Consider the following 16,388-nt stretch of genomic DNA (forward strand, 5'->3'; position numbering starts at 1 on the left):
TAAATAAATAAATAAATAAATAAATAAATAAATAAATAAGTGTTTGCATATATTTTCAATAAAGAGACCATTGCGGTCTATATTGATTAAAAAAAAAGAGTTAGGAAAACAGAATATTAGCTTGGAGGCGTGTGTGGTGAACTTTTTAAGATGTGGTGGTTTCGAGCGTGTTCTGTATTTATAGAAAGCCCGAGACCCATGCAGGTAGCTCTTCCCTTGCAAGAGCAGTTCCTGAGACACACATTAAAAAAATGTGTTTTATATGCAAAAAGGAATATGCTAACTAGCTTTACTTTGTAATGCTTCATTACCAAGAGGTATGGCAATGATGGAGACATTTGTGAGGTAGAAGAAAAAACTCAGCCAACCTGTTCACCAGTGATAATCATTCATCTAGTCACAGGAAGGAACTATATTGTAAGCTTTTTACATATACTGATGAATGCTGTCTGCCACCCTAAGAGGACGGGTGCTGCTATCACCACTAGTTCAGTAAGGATATTCACATTTGGAATGGATTGGTTGTCTCTCCCAAGTTCAAACGGCTTATATGTGGTAGATCTGACATTCAAAACGTGGTTTTCTGATTCCAAAATTTTTTCATTTAAAGCATTCAGAAAAGTCTTTTATTATTTCATCTTTATTTTTTTATATTTATTTTTATTATAATAATATTTTTATTATATTATGTTAGTCACCATACAGTACATCCCTGGTTTCTGATGTAAAGTTCCATGATTCATTAGTTGCGTATAACACCCAGTGCACCATGCAATACGTGCCCTCCTTACTACCCATCACCGTCCTATCCCATTCCCCCATCCCCCTCCCCTCTGAAGCCCTCAGTTTATTTCATCTTTAAAAATCCCCTTCTATTGTCGTACATTGTATATTTTCTGTTGTGGATTGCAGGTTTATTCCCTTTGCACATTGTTCTAGAGGGATATTCAATCAGTAAATTGTCTTGACATCATAAAAATACCACTCCTTTCTTGTTTAGATACACTGTTTCCTGCTTTGTTAATCATTCTGGGCATCTGGAGATGTGGACTGGGGCTGGAATGTTGCCAGAAGCAGGGAAGCTCTCTGTTCATCACAGTGTCTCAGGGACTGCCCGAGCTTATTAGATCTCCTTTACCCCTTGTGTCCATTTCTTTCCACTCTGTGTTTTTGGAACTGCTTTTTTATGTTTCTTTAAACACAGGACACAAAGTGATCATATGAAAATGGAGCCCATGTTTCCATGTCCTTCGGAGGCTTACTAACTAGATTTTAAGTACTGTTTATGTATTAATCAGGGTAAAGGTAATCTGATGTTGACTGCTGACTTCTATCATTTCTTTCAAAATTATTGTGGCTGGGGGCAAGAAAAGCATGATAGAAGCACAGTGCCAGGAGACCAGAGTGAACTGCATGTCTGTGGTTACCTGAGTGCTCATGTGTGTGTGCTTGTGTGGGTGTGTGACTGCATGAGTCGTCCTCAGGGAAATGGTACCCAAGCTCATATACTCCACCATGTGACCCTTAAATGCCAGAATGTTCACCAACAAATGGAAATAAGGAAGGGATCTATCTCTATTTAAAGAATACCTTGGGGGGAAAAATCAACAATATGTAAAGAACTACATGTAAAGGAAGGACTCCCTGTGTCTCCAAGTCCCATCAGTGGCAGGAAAGCCACCTGGGTCCTCAACGTTCTCTGCCACCACCTCTCATCTCTCTCCCTCTTGCTCGTTCCCTCACCACACTGACTGCATGTTGAGATCTGCAGATCTGCAGTAAGTGCCTTCTGCAGGGCCTTTGCTCTGCTTTCTCTGCAGGGCACACACCTCCCCCAGATATCCTCCTGCCTCCTTCTCAGTCTTTTGTTGAAGCCTCTCTTAAAATGTCACCTTCTCTGTAGGTCTTCCTGAACTCCTTTAAATCTCAAGCACCTTCCTCATCCATTCCTTTTTATAACAACTTTCTTCCTTCATAGCACCTGTCACCATTTTACATGGTATACAATTTTTTATTTTTATACATATTCTTTCTCCATCATAGGATAGTAAGGGCTTTTTTTCTCTAAGTTTTTATTTAAATACTAGTTAGTTAACATACACTGTAATATTAACTTCAGGTGTATAATTTACTGATTCAGCACTTCCATACAACAACGGGTGCTTATCACAAGAGCCCTCTTTATTCCTTATCATCTATTTCACTCATCGCCTCCCCCCCTCCCCTCCAGCAATCTTCAGTTTGTTCTCTATACTTAAGAGTCTGTTTCCTGGTTTCCTCTCTTTTCCCCTGACTATGTTCACTTGTTTTGTTTCTTATATGCCACACTTGAGTGAAATCATATGGTATTTGGCTTTCTTGGACTGACTTATTTCACTAAGCATTGTACAATCTAGCTCCATCCACATCATTGCAAATGCAAGATTTCATACATTTGTTGGTGGAGAGATATTCCATTGTATATATGTGCCACATCTTCCTTATCCATTCATCAGTCGATGGACAGTTGGGCTCTCTCCATAGTTTGGCTATTGTTAATAATGCTGCTATAAACATCAGGGTGCCATGAACCCCCTTCAAATTAGTATTTTTGTAACCTTTGGGTAAATACCTACTAGGGCAACCTACAGAATGGGGGAAGAGATTTGCAAATGACATATCTGATAAAGGGTTAGTATCCAAAATATATAAAGAACTTATCAAACTCAACACCTAAAAAACCAAATAATCCATTTATGAAAAAAGCAGAAGACGTGAGTAGATACTTTCCCAAAGAAGACATACAGATGACTGATGGACACAAGAAAAGATGCTTAACATCACTCATCACCAGGGAAATACACATCAAAACCACAATGAGATATCACCTCACACCAGTTAGAATGGCTAAAATTAACAACATAGGTAGTAACAGGTGTTGTCAAGGATACAGAGAAAAGAGAACCATCTTCCATTATTGGTGGGAATAAAAATTGACACAGTTACTCTGGAAACCACTATGGGGGTTCTTCAAAAAGTTAAAAATAAAGCTACCCTATGATACAGCAATTTCACTCTTAGGTATTTACCCAAAGGATATAAGGACTTTTCTTTCTCAGCACCTTATGCTTTTTATCTAGAAGATGTCAGTACACATCATATATTCCTCAAATGCAGAAAGGCATTTCTCATTAAAACTGTAATACATGCCCTCTTGGGGAAAAGGCTGAATGGACAGGAATTCCTAATCAGGTATCTTCCTGATATCATGTAACTTCCCCTAAATAGGATCGGATCAATACAAAAAATATATATTTCTTTCTTTTTTTCTTGATAGCAAAATATATATTGTAACATGTCACTCTGTTAATAATGCCCATTTGCTACAAATCAAAACCGCAATGCACTATAACCTCACAGCTGTCAGAATGGCTAAAATCAACAACACAAAGAGCAACAGTTGTTTGTGAGGATGTGGAGAAAGGGGAATGCTTTGCCCCGATGGTGTTGCTGCAGCGTTCTTGTCTCATGAAGCCAAAGAATGAATCTCATGGACACAAAAATGTGAAGTAAAGTGAAAGCTTAGTAAGGGAATGTGAGAACAGAAAGGAAAGGGAAAAAAGCTCTCTGCAGTGAGAGGGGTTTCAAATGGGTTGACCCTGAAGACAGTTAAGGTCTGTCTTTAACAGAAAATTGACCAGGAAACTTGATAAATATCTCATCTATAACATCTAAGACAAACAAAGTGAATTTGTAACTATCTTGTGAATATCTCATCTATATTTGGGACAAACAAGGTGAATTCCTTATGTTCCCTTCTCTCTGGTTAATATCTTGTTTATAACATTTCTCTGCATCTGGCATTTCTGTGAGCCTGGTTAAGTAGCCCTGCAAGAACCTAGTCAGGGGATTCAGGGCCCTCCTACCTTTCCCTGCCTGTACCTTAACCCTTTCCTTACTCAGAGGGAATGCAAACTGATGGAGCCACTTTGCGAAACAGTATAGAGATTCCTCAAAAAGTTAAAAACAGTGACACCTGGGTGGCTCAGTCAGTTAAGCATCTGCCTTTGGCTCAGGGTCCTGGGATTGAGCCCCATATCAGGCTCCCTGCCCAGCGGAGATCCTGCTACTCTCTCTCCCTCTGCTCCTCCCCCTGCTTGTGTGTGTGCACTCTCTCACTCTCTCTCTCTCTCAAATAAATAAATAAAACCTTTAAAAAAAAAGGTAAAAATAGAACTGACCTATGACACAGCAATTGAACTACTAGATAGTTACCAAAAGAATACAGAAATAATAATTCAAAGGGATACATGCAGCCTAAGGTTTTTAGCAGCATTATCTCCAGTAGCCAAACTATGGAAATAGCTGCAGTGTCTGTCAATAGATGAATTGATAAAGAAGATGTGGTATATGTATGTACAATGGAATATTTCTCATTCATAAACCAAAATGAAATCTTGCCATTTGCAATGACACAATGGAACTAGAGAGTATTATTCTAAGCAAAATAAGTCAATCAATGAAATACAAATACCATATGATTTCACTCATATGTGCCATTTAAGAAACAAAACATTAGCAAAAAGGAAAAAGAGAGAGAGAAAGAGGGAGACAAACCAAGAAATGACTCTTAACCACAGAGAACACACTGATGGTTACCAGAGGGGAGGTGGTGGGGAGATGGAGGAAACAGGTGCTGGGGATGAAGGAGGGGACATGTGATGAGCACCATGTGTTACATGAAGCATTGAATCACGATATTGTACCCATGAAATGAATATTACACTGTAGGTTAACTAATGGAATTTAAATAAAATTAAAACATAAAAAATGAAGAAAAATAAATACATAAATGAATCCCATTTGCTTGAAAATTATCTTTTTTTCTTTCCTTGTAGCCTCCACCACCGCACGGAACCTGACAATGATACAAGAATTTCAGAGTTTCTTCTTCTAGGATTTTCAGAGGACCCAGAACTGCAGCCCATTATATTTGGGCTTTTCCTCTCCATGTACCTGATCACTGTGTGTTGAAATCTACTCATCATTGTGGCCGTCACCTCTGACTCCCACCTGCACACCCCCATGTACTTCTTCCTGGCCAACCTGTCCTTTGTCGACATCTGTTTCACCTCCACCACCGTCCCCAAGATGCTGCGGAACATCCAGACTCAGAGCAAAGTCATAACCTATGCAGGCTGCATCTCACAGATATACTTTGTCCTACTCTTTGCAGGCTGGGATGATATTCTCCTGACTGCAATGGCCTATGACAGCTTTGTGGCCATCTGTCACCCCCTGCACTACACAGTCATCATGAACCTCCGGCTCTGTGGGCTGCTGGTTCTGGTGTCCTGGATCATCAGTGTTCTGAATTTCTTGTTACAAAGCTTAATGGTGTTGCGGCTGTCCTTCTGTTCAGAGGTGGAAATTCTGCACTTCTTCTGTGAATTCAATCAGGTCGTCGGGCATGCCTGTTCTGACATGTTTCTTAATAACACGGTGATGTATTTTGCAACTGTGCTGCTGGGTCTTGCTCTCTTGCCTGGGATCTTTTACTCTTACTCTAAGATTGTTTCCTCTATATGTTGAATATCATCAATTCAGGGCAAGTATAAAGCATTTTCCACCTGTGTGTCTCACCTCTCTGTTGTCTCCTTATTTTATTGTACTGGCCTAGGAGTGTACCTTAGCTCTGCTGCTCCCCAGAGCTCCCATGCAAGTGCAGTGGCCTCGGTGATGTACACGGTGGTCACCCCCATGCTGAACCCCTTCATCTACAGCCTGAGGAACAGAGACATAAAGGGAGCTCTGAAAAGAATTGTTGGGGTTCCAGTGATGTAAGGGCCATACGTTCTAGGGCTTAAGAAGTGCCCATGATTGCAGGGCTCGGAGCCTCAGAGCCAGGAACTGACATTCTTTGATCAGGCTGTGGAATTAGAATCTGCTCCTTCTATTTATTTTCTGGAATTTCCATTTGTTTCTATTCAACCTTTCCACACATTTTATAACTCAGATTATTAACCTTCTATTCTGTCTCATACACAGGAAGGTTCCCCTTTGTCCATCTTCATATATTCCTAATGCTTTCCCAAACCTTGAGTCACAAATGCCTGGAAATTTCTGTATCTTCCAAGGGGCAAGTTGGGTTTCTTCTAACTAATTTCATTTCAAATCATGCATACCATGCCAAGTAAAATTTCCCTAGATTTCCCAAAAGAATAATCATGGGTTGTATTCTTCATATGGAAGAAACTACCTTGACTACTAAACCCTTCACATGACCTTATTGTAGAGAATACAAAACCCTACTTTTCACCTAGAGTCTGTCAGTCTTTTTACATAGCTACCTTTACTCCTCTTCTTGATCATGTGGACTCTTACCTTGTTCCCTTTACATCTCAGGCTACTGACAGGGATGCTCAGGTTAGGAAAGCCCAGGCACCCCCTGTGCCCTGTGCTTGTGGACATTCCCACAGTTGCTTCCCTGACCAGAGCCTCTGCTGTGGCTGCACCAGCCCTTGGGTTCTTACTGTGACTGCAAGACAGGCCTCAGCACACCCATCAGAGAACTCTAACAAAACCAGGTCTATTCCTCACAGGTCCTGGAGGGCACATGGGATGCCCAAAGGCCATTCTGGAAGGTCTCAGAGGTGGAGAGAGGCATTGAGAGGGAGAAAGAGAGAGCATTACAGAGGGATTTGTCTTTATTAGGGTCCATAGCCAGGGTATATAGGGGTTTGTGGGTTCATGCTTTATTGGATAATCTTATACGATTAGAATTTGGATGCTGAAGGGGAAAAGCAGGGTCACTCATGTGTCAGTATCAAGGTGACCCAGGGCTTTCTGAAGAGGTACTTCACAGCTGGGGGCAGCCTGAGGGCTTATCTGGTAATAGTGTCCCACACCTGACAATGTGTTTATTCACCATGGTTGTCCTTGAATTGCATGCCTCAGAAATCCAAAGCTTAATTTCAGACACTTACTCTACAAACATGCTCCTGTGTTTCCTAACCAGTGTCTTCCTGCCCCCCACCCCCAGAGGTAGAATTTACTGATTCATCAGTTGCATACACCTAGTGCTCATCCCATCACGTGCCTCCTTAATGCCCATCTCCCAGTTACCCCATCCCCCCACCCACCTCCCCTCCAGCGACCCTCAGTTTGTTTCCTAGAGTCACCTTCTCTTATGGTTTGCCTCCCTCTCAATTTTCATCTTCTTTTATTTCTACTGTGATTCAGCTCAGCATCCAGAACGCCAACCATCGCCGCCGGCAAACACTGATTAACAAGATCTTTCCCAGGGCAGTTGACATGGAAAGACCAATTTGAATAAATAGATTGACCTTCCATGTTCTTAGTGTCAGGATGAATGTAAGTATGAGGAAGCAAAATTTCAGAACACTCATTCTGTTACTACACAAAATATTTTTCTTTCTTTCTTTCTTTCTTTCTTTCTTTCTTTCTTTCTTTCTTTCTTCTTTCTTTGTTTCTTTCTTTCCTTCTTTCCTTCTTTCTTTCTTTCTTTCTTTCTTTCTTTCTTTCTTTCTTTCTTTCTTTCTTTCTTTCTTTCTTTCATCTCAGTTCATGCTGTGAATCTGTTTACTGAAGCACAGAAGATTGGCGTCCACAACCGATAAGGTTTATTCATTGAGGTGAAGGGTTGGTTAGAGTCTTCTCTGTTTTATCACCCATTATCTTCCTGTTTCTACTTGAAAGCATCCAATGCTTCCTGCTAATATGACTCTCTCTACGGTTACACAAAATAACTCCCTTTTCCTAATGCTAAGGGATGGCAAATGAACAGTATCAGTACCATCCATTTTTACTTCCTTCCTATTCAGAAATCTCTTCACCTGCACGATCAGAGGAGGCGTCACAGGAGAGCTTGATGTCCTGCTGGTCGTGTGGTTCAGGGTCACCAGTTCTTTCTGCACAAACGTGCACATCTTTCAGATTTTCCCAGTGACCCAGGAGGAAGCTCACACATAGTCACCTGGTCATAAAATCATCAGAAAAAAACTCAAATAATAGATCGATCGTGACTTCTCTCCTCATTTGTCAGATCATATGTGTCAAATAAAAAGCAGCACACGTTCTAATTGCCTCAGGTCTGTTTACTTGCATTATTGTGTCAGTCAGCTCTTGCTGTGTAACAGGTTGTCCTTGTCAAATGGGATATCATACTGATGTGGGGTGACTGAACACGATGCTCAAGAAATAATTCTTGAAACAATTTTGGAGCAAAGAGTTGTTTTTATTACAGCACAGGGACAGGACTGGGGCAGGAAGAGCTTCACTGGGATTATAAAGAATGGCTGATTCTATGCTTTTGAGTTTGTGGAGGGAGGGCGGTAGAGATAATATAAGTTTCTAAGGAATTTCTGGATGCTGAATGTGAAGTTTACAGGACCTTAGAGCTCTGGCTATTGTCAAGATAAGGTTGCTGTCAGTCTCTAATGAAATACCAACATCAAGGCAGCCATGAGTTCCTGGGGTGGTGTCAAGCTCTGAATGTCTGAGGGACTCATCAGGGGCTGCAGATTGTAAGGAGATTGGCTTTTACCTGCATTTCTCTTGCCTTTGTTCTCCTCATCAATAATGTCTCTACAATCAAATGGCATTAATTTCTGGGAAGCATTTCTGATCTCTGCTGGGCTCCTCGGGGGTCTGTGGTCAGGAGTGAATCTCTAAATTGTGTTTCTAAGATTCATCAACCGTGTTGTATGGGGCTGTAGTGCTTTTCTGTCTCGGCCAATTCACGGTCTTATTGCTACATTTCTACAGGTAAGGTATTCTTCAATTAGAAATTAAATGAATTTACATGAATTGTTTGAATTTCATGGCACTTTCCTACATGTTAGAAGAGCTCTCTCCCAAACCTTCAATGGAGAGTCAGCTACCTGTGCTCTAGATCCTTCCTTTAGCCATGTGCAATAGAAATTTTCCACTTAATTCAATTATTGGAGTATAATGACACACAATAAACTGCATATTTAAAGTATAGAATTTGAAGAATTAAAGGAGCTACAAGAGAATGAAGAGTGCATAGTACAAGTTTCCATTTGTGTATAAGACTGTTAGGTAAGCTTCTACTGCTTTGTTAGGTAATTATTAAAAATTTAAGCTCCCTGAGCCTCTTTCCTCATTTTTCAAGGCAGTGTGGATTACTAAATATATGTTAAATGAATCTTGTAAGAAAAGAATGAAATGTATGAAAATTCATTTTTTACTCCTAAGAAAGCAGTCCAGTATAGTGGTTGTGACGTGTGTGTGTGTGTGTGTGTGTGTACACATTTTTCTTTCAAATAAGCACATTCCCTCCATGTGTACACACAGAGACAATTTATGATTTCATCTTTTATGTTGAAGGAAACTTGAGGAAGAGTTGGAGAGGATAGCACTGAAAAGAATGAATGGTTGAATCAATATGAAATGAAAGGATGCAGCAATATAGACACAAAGCTGTAAATTATAATGCGAGACCTTAATTTTGATCCTGAGTTCCTTTCCGATGACACAGCTTCAAAGGCCTCATAGCGAGATCACAGGCATATTTAAGCCACAAGGAATTCACCGTACCAACTGATGGGGCAGAATATCTCCAAATCGATTTAATTTTTTTTCTAATTAATGTGGGTTCTTTAAGTGTAAATTGCCCTCATCCAAGGGAAGCTATGAATGAATTGGAAAGATTAAACTTAATATCCTCAAAAATTTTATTGATGATGTCCATATGGATTCCTCCTGATGCTGTAAAATATCCCCACACTAGTTGTTTAAAACAAACACATACCTACTCTTACACTTCTGGAAGCAAAAGCTTGAAAGGAGTCTCACACTGCTAACAGTGACATGTCTGTAGGGTTGAATTCTTTCCAGACGCTCATGGAAGAATCTGTTTTCTTTCCAATTCTAGTCTCAATTTTGAGCTGCCTGAGTTCTTGGCTCACAGCTCTTCCTCCACCTTCAGAGCCAGCAGGGCAGCATTTTCAAAGTCTGACATCAACTCTTTTGTCTCCCTCATTAACATTTGGAGGACCATTGTGATTACCTTTGTCCACCTGGACAATCACAGCTAATCTTTTTATCTTAATGGCAGCTGATTAGGAACCCTGTTCTAGCTGCTACCTTAATCCTTCTTTGCTATAAAAAATAACACCTTAAACGTACTGGGGATAGTTCTACTTTGAACTTTTTGAGGGACCTCCATATTGTTTTCCAGAGTGGCTGCACCAGCCTGCATTCCCACCACTGGTGCTAGAGGGTTCCCCATTCCCACATCCTCACCAACACCTCTTTTACACGAGTTGTTACTTTTAGCCATTCTGACAGTTGTGAGGATGTATCTCCTTGTGGTTTTGATTTGTATTTTCCTGATGATGAGGGATGTTGAGTATTTTTTCATGTGTTGGTTGGCCATTTGCAAAGAGTGATATTTTGACTTATTCCTTGCTGATCTTGATGCATTTTATTTCTTTTTGTTTTCTGATTGCTCAGGCTAGGACTTCCAGTACTATGTTGAACAACAGTGACAACAGTGGACATCCCTGTCATGTTCCTGACCTTAGGGGAGAAGCTCTCTGTTTTTCCCCACTGAGGATGAAATTAGCTGTGGGTCTATCCTATATGGCCTTTTTGATGTTGAGGTATGTTCCTTCCATTCCTACTGTCTTGTGCGTTTTTATCAAGAATGGATGTTATATTTTGTCAAATGCTTTTTCTGCATCGATTAAGGGGTTCTTACCTTTTCTTTTATTAATGTGGTATATCACCTTGCAACCTAGGAATAAATCCCACTTTGTCATGGTGAATAATTGTTTTTATGTACTGATGGATCTGAATAGCTAGTATCTTGAGAATTTTTACATCCATGTTCATCAGGGATATTGGTATGTAATTCTCATTTTTAATGTTATCTTTGTCTGATTTTGGTATCAAGGTAACGCTGGCCTCATAAAACGAGTTTGGAAGTTTTCCTTCCATTTTTATTTTTTGGAAAAGTTTCAGAAGGATAGGTATTAATTCTTATTTAATGTTTGGTAGAAATCCCTGGAAACTCTCTGGCCCTGGACTCTTATTTGTTGGGAGATTTTTGATTACGGATTCAATTTCATTGCTGGTATGGGTCTACCCTACTACCCAGCATTTAGATTACTAAGGATTTATACAAAGGATACAAATATAGTGATTTGAAGGGGCACATGAACCCCAATGTTTATAACAGCAATGTCCACAATAGCCAAAATATGGAAATAACACAAATGTCCATCAACTGATGAATGGATAAAGAAGATGTGGTACATATATACAATGGAGCGTTACTCAGCCATCAAAAGAATGAAATCTTGCCATTTGAAACAATGTGGGTGGAACTAGATTGTTTTATGCTAAGTAAAAGAAGTCAGTCAGAAAAAGACAAATACCATATGATTTCACTTATATGTGAAATTTAAGAAACAAAATTGATGTACATAGGGGAAGGAAGGAAAAAAATAAGATAAAAACAGAGAGGGAGACAAAACATAAGAGACTCTTAACTATAGGGAACAAACTGAGGGTTGCTGGAGGGGAGGTGGGTGGGCAGATGGGGTAACAGGGTGATGGGCATTAAGGATGCCACATGATTTAATAAGCACTGGGTGTTGTACACAACTGATGAATCACTAAATACTACCCCTGAAACTAATAATACACTATATGTTAACTAGCTTGAATTTAAATAAAATCTAAAAAACATGAAGGTACTGGGGATTAAGATGTGGACACATTTGGGAGGGCCTTACTCTGCCTACTACAAAGTCTTTTTCATAAGATATTATTTTGGTCACTTAAAAAAGCAATACACAGAGTTTACACAGCCTGAAGAATGAGTGAATATCTGGTTTATTCAAAATTTCATGCAACGACAATATTTGGTACAAAAGCCTAAAACTCCCTACACCTACCTCTAACATGGGATCACAGCTTAGCTAACCCGAGAGTGCTCCACACACCAGGACCTGCACATCAACATCACCCGAGAGTTTGCTACAAATGCAGAATCTCTGGGCCACCGAGGCCCTGAGACCAGACTCTGCCTTTGTAGTGGGACCTGTGTGGATTCACAGGCACATTGAGGTTGGAGAGATGCTGGTCTAAATGGATTTCTCATGTTTTATGGTTGACATTTGTGGCAGGATGATAATATGTTGGGGGTGGTTTCCTTTGGATTGCAGGTGTTCAGCAGCATCCCTTCAGACATCACCAGACATCCCCAGGAGCAAATTATTTTCTGGTTGAAACCAATGCCACAGAGTTTGAGAACTAGAAGCATCCTGACAGAATGACACTCAAGGCCACCACATACTCGGATATTCAGTGTGGACAGATCACTAACAGCACCAAGCACCATGTCTGCAATGTAGATTGGAGTCCATAAATGTATTTCCTCAGGGATAAGATGTTTATAAAAATAAATCAAACAATCCCTATGAGATGGAAGCTCATGGTATAGTACATAACATGATCTAAACACGTCTGTTATAATTACAACCATCTTACGACAAAAAACTACGTGGAAGCTCTTGACTTGTATAAAGTAAGCAATTCCTAATTAAGATCAAATGTGTCTGAAGCCAGTGTGTGTGGTGGTCAAGGTTTATTATCAGAAGAGCCCCCTTCTCTGCCTTATTGAAAAGAAGAACAGACCCTGTCTGGTGACAGCAGGGCTGGGTCCCCACCACATGTCAATGCTTTGAAGATAAAGAGACCTAATACACTGGGTGTACAATGAATCATGAAATGCTACATCAAAAACTAATGTTGTACTGTATGGCAACTAACATAACATAATAAAAAATTTTAAAAAAATTAAAATAAATACAGAGACCTAATCCAGGTAAGTTACTAGGTCTTAGACTTGGAGAAAATTGTAACTTGGAGCTGAGAAAAGATGCTAGGAGATTCAGACATCAGGAGGGGGGCAAGTTCAGGGAAAGGGAGTAAAAGGAATAAAAAACGAATTACCAAAAACTGGATTCATTTGACCTCTAACCCTGTCTTTTGGGAACTGAGATCCATTAGGAAAACATCCTTTCTGTCCAGAGAACTTTTCCACTTGGGAATCAGTTGCGTGGAGACTGGAGCCACAAAAGGGAAATGTACCTAATGAGCAGATACAAGGAGCTATAAATAACTCCTCGTCCCCAGTCCATCAGCCTGTGCAACCTCAGATGGGAAGGACCATGCTTCTTGTCTGTTTGTTCCAAGTCCTACCTAATTCTGGCTGGAGGCCAATGATTCACTCCATCCTGCTGTCTCAGCTGAGGTTAGAGCTTTAGTCTGTATCATCTGCTGTCCAAGGAGGAATTCAGACTTCCATAAGGACACCTTCCTGTCACACACCCAGCCAGGTGAGTCCAACACCCCAGTGGACCATGGATGACAGGGTCAGAGAGAATGGAAGCCAAGAACATTGACAGATCATCACCTGAGAGCCAATTCCACTTAGCCCAGAGCAAAAGATCCCTGTGTTTATTTGTTGACTGATTAATTAATTTATTCAGTGCTAATGTCAATTTCACAGAGTGACCGCTACTCACACTTTTGAAGGTCTTTCATATTCTTTATCATTAAATTGCTATTATAGCAATGCTAGAAAAACTATGTTGTGATTGTTAAACTCAAACTGTCACTCTAATTGGGTGTGATTTTATCCCCTGTGGGGGGGGGGGCATTGATCACTGTCTGGAGCCAGCTTCGCCTGTCATAGTGGAGAGGGGTGCGTGGAGGTAATGTATAAACACCCTACAATGCACGGGACACCCACCACCCCAGGGCGGGCTCTGGCCAGAATGTCCATGGTGCAGAGACAGAGAAGCCCTGAGGTAGAGAATATCAGTATTTGGAACACAGCTGCCTTCAACCTTGTAACAACTTATTTTTCTACCAGCGAATTCACAGTAACCCCTTGGCCACCAGTTTAAAAGTTCCAACCACAAAGAATGTCACTATAGGTTTGTTCCCCAGGCTGCTGGTAATAGAGACGTTTCTTTTTTTTGGGGGGGGGCACATTCATATTTATTTTTTTTAATGATTTTTTATTATACTATGTTAGTCACCATACAGTACATCCCCGGTTTCCGATGTAAGGCTCGATGATTCATTAGTTGTGTATAACACCCAGTGCACCATGCAATACATGCCCTCATTACTACCCATCACTGGTCTATCCCATTCCCCCACCCCCTCCCCTCTGAGGCCCTCAGTTTGTTTCTCATAGTCCATAGTCTCTCATGTTTCATTCCCCCTTCTGATTACCCCCCCTTTCTTTATCCCTTTCTTCCACTACTGATCATCCTAGTTCTTATGTTCCATAGATGAGAGAATTCATATGATAGTTGTCTTTCTCTGCTTGACTTATTTCACTTAGCATTATCTCCTCCAGTGCCGTCCATGTTGTAGCAAATATTGAGAACTCATTCTTTCTGATAGCTGAGTAATATTCCATTGTATATATGGACCACACTTCTTAATCCAGTCATCTGTTGAAGGGCATCTTGGCTCCTTCCACGATTTAGCTATTGTGGACATTGCTGCTATGAACATTGGGGTGCATATGGCCCTTCTCTTTACTATGTCTGTATCTTTGGGGTAAACACTCAGTAGTGCAATGGCTGGATCATAGGGTAGCTCAATTTTTAACTTTTTAAGGGACCTCCACACGGTTTTCCAGAGTGGCTGTACCAACTTGCATTCCCACCAACAATGTAGGAGGGATCCCCTTTCTCCACATCCTCTCCAACAATTGTTGTCTCTTGCCTTGTCTATTTTTGCCATTCTAACTGGCGTAAGGTGGTATCTCAGTGTGGTTTTGATTTGAATTTCCTTGATGGCTAATGATTTTGAACATTTTTTCATGTGTCTGTTAGCCATTTGTATGTCTTCATTGGAAAAGTGTCTGTTCATATCTTCTGCCCATTTTTTGATTTGTTTATTTGTTTCTCGTGTATTGAGTTTGAGAAGTTCTTTGTAGATCTTGGATACCAGTCCTTTATCTGTAGTGTCATTTGCAAATATCTTCTCCCATTCCGTGGGCTGCCTCTTAGTTTTTCTGACTGTTTCCTTGGCTGTGCAGAAGCTTTTAATCTTGATGAAGTCCCATAAATTCATTTTATCTTTTGTTTCTCTTGCCTTTGGGGATGTGTCATGAAAAAGGTTGCTTTGGCCGATGTCGTAGAGGTTGCTGCCTATGTTCTCCTCTAGAATTTTGATGGATTCCTGTCTCACATCGAGGTCTTTCATCCATTTGGAGTTTATTTTTGTGTATGGTGTGAGATAGTGGTCAAGTTTCATTCTCTTGCATGTAGCTGTCCAATTTTCCCAGCACCATTTATTGAAGAGACTGTCTTTTTCCCACCGGATGTTTTTTCCTGCTTTATCAAATATTAGTTGCCCAAAGAGCCGAGGGTCCATTTCTGGGCTCTCTATTCTGTTCCATTGGTCTATGTGTCTGTTTTTGTGCCAGTACCATGCTGTCTTTGTGATCACAGCTTTGTAGTACAGCTCGAAATCCGGCATTGTGATGCCCCCAGCTTTGTTTTTCCTTTTCAACAGTTCCTTGGAGATTCGGGGCCTTTTCTGTTTCCATACAAATTTAAGGACTGTTTGTTCCAGTTCTTTGAAAAATGTCCTTGGTATTTTGATCGGGATAGCATTGAAAGTGTAGATTGCTCTGGGTAGCATGGACATTTTAACTATGTTAATTCTTCCGATTCATGAGCATGGAATATCTTTCCATCTTTTTATGTCTTCCTCAATGTCTTTCAAGAGTGATTTATAGTTTCTAGAATATAGGTCCTTTACGTCTCTGGTTAAGTTAATTCCAAGGTAACGTATGGTTTTTGGTGCTATTGTAAATGGGATGGATTCCCTAATTTCTCTTTCTTCGGTCTCGTTATTCGTGTATAGAAATGCAACTGATTTCTGAGCATTTATTTTGTATCCTGCCACGTTACTGAATTGCTCTATAACTTCTAATAGTTTGGGAGTGGCTTCTTTTGGGTTTTCCATATAGAGTATCATGTCATCTGCAAAGAGAGACATTTTGACTTCTTCTTTGCCAATTTGAATACCTTTGATCCCTTTTTGTCGTCTGATTGCTGTTGCAAGGACTTCTAGTACTATGTTGAATAATAGTGGCGAGAGTGGGCATCCTTGTCGTGTTCCTGATCTTAAGGGAAAGGCTTCCAGCTTTTCCCCATTGAGAATAATATTTGCAGTAGGCTTTTCATAGATGGCTTTTATGAGATTGAGAAATGTACCTTCTATTCCTACACTCTGAAGGGTTTTAATCAGGAAAGGATGCTGTATTTTGTCAAATGCTTTTTCGGCATCGATTGAGAGGATCATATGGTTCCTGAGTCTTT

General features: G+C 40.3%; 1 pseudogene; it reads left to right on the forward strand.

The window, feature by feature from the left end:
• The first annotated feature begins 3,480 nt into the window (after positions 1 to 3,480).
• On the forward strand, positions 3,481 to 5,823 carry LOC103681576 (annotated as a pseudogene).
• Positions 5,824 to 16,388: the final 10,565 nt, after the last annotated feature.

Source organism: Ursus maritimus, unplaced genomic scaffold, assembly GCF_017311325.1.
Source record: "Ursus maritimus isolate PB19 unplaced genomic scaffold, ASM1731132v1 scaffold_37, whole genome shotgun sequence".
NCBI classification, from domain to species: domain Eukaryota; kingdom Metazoa; phylum Chordata; class Mammalia; order Carnivora; family Ursidae; genus Ursus; species Ursus maritimus.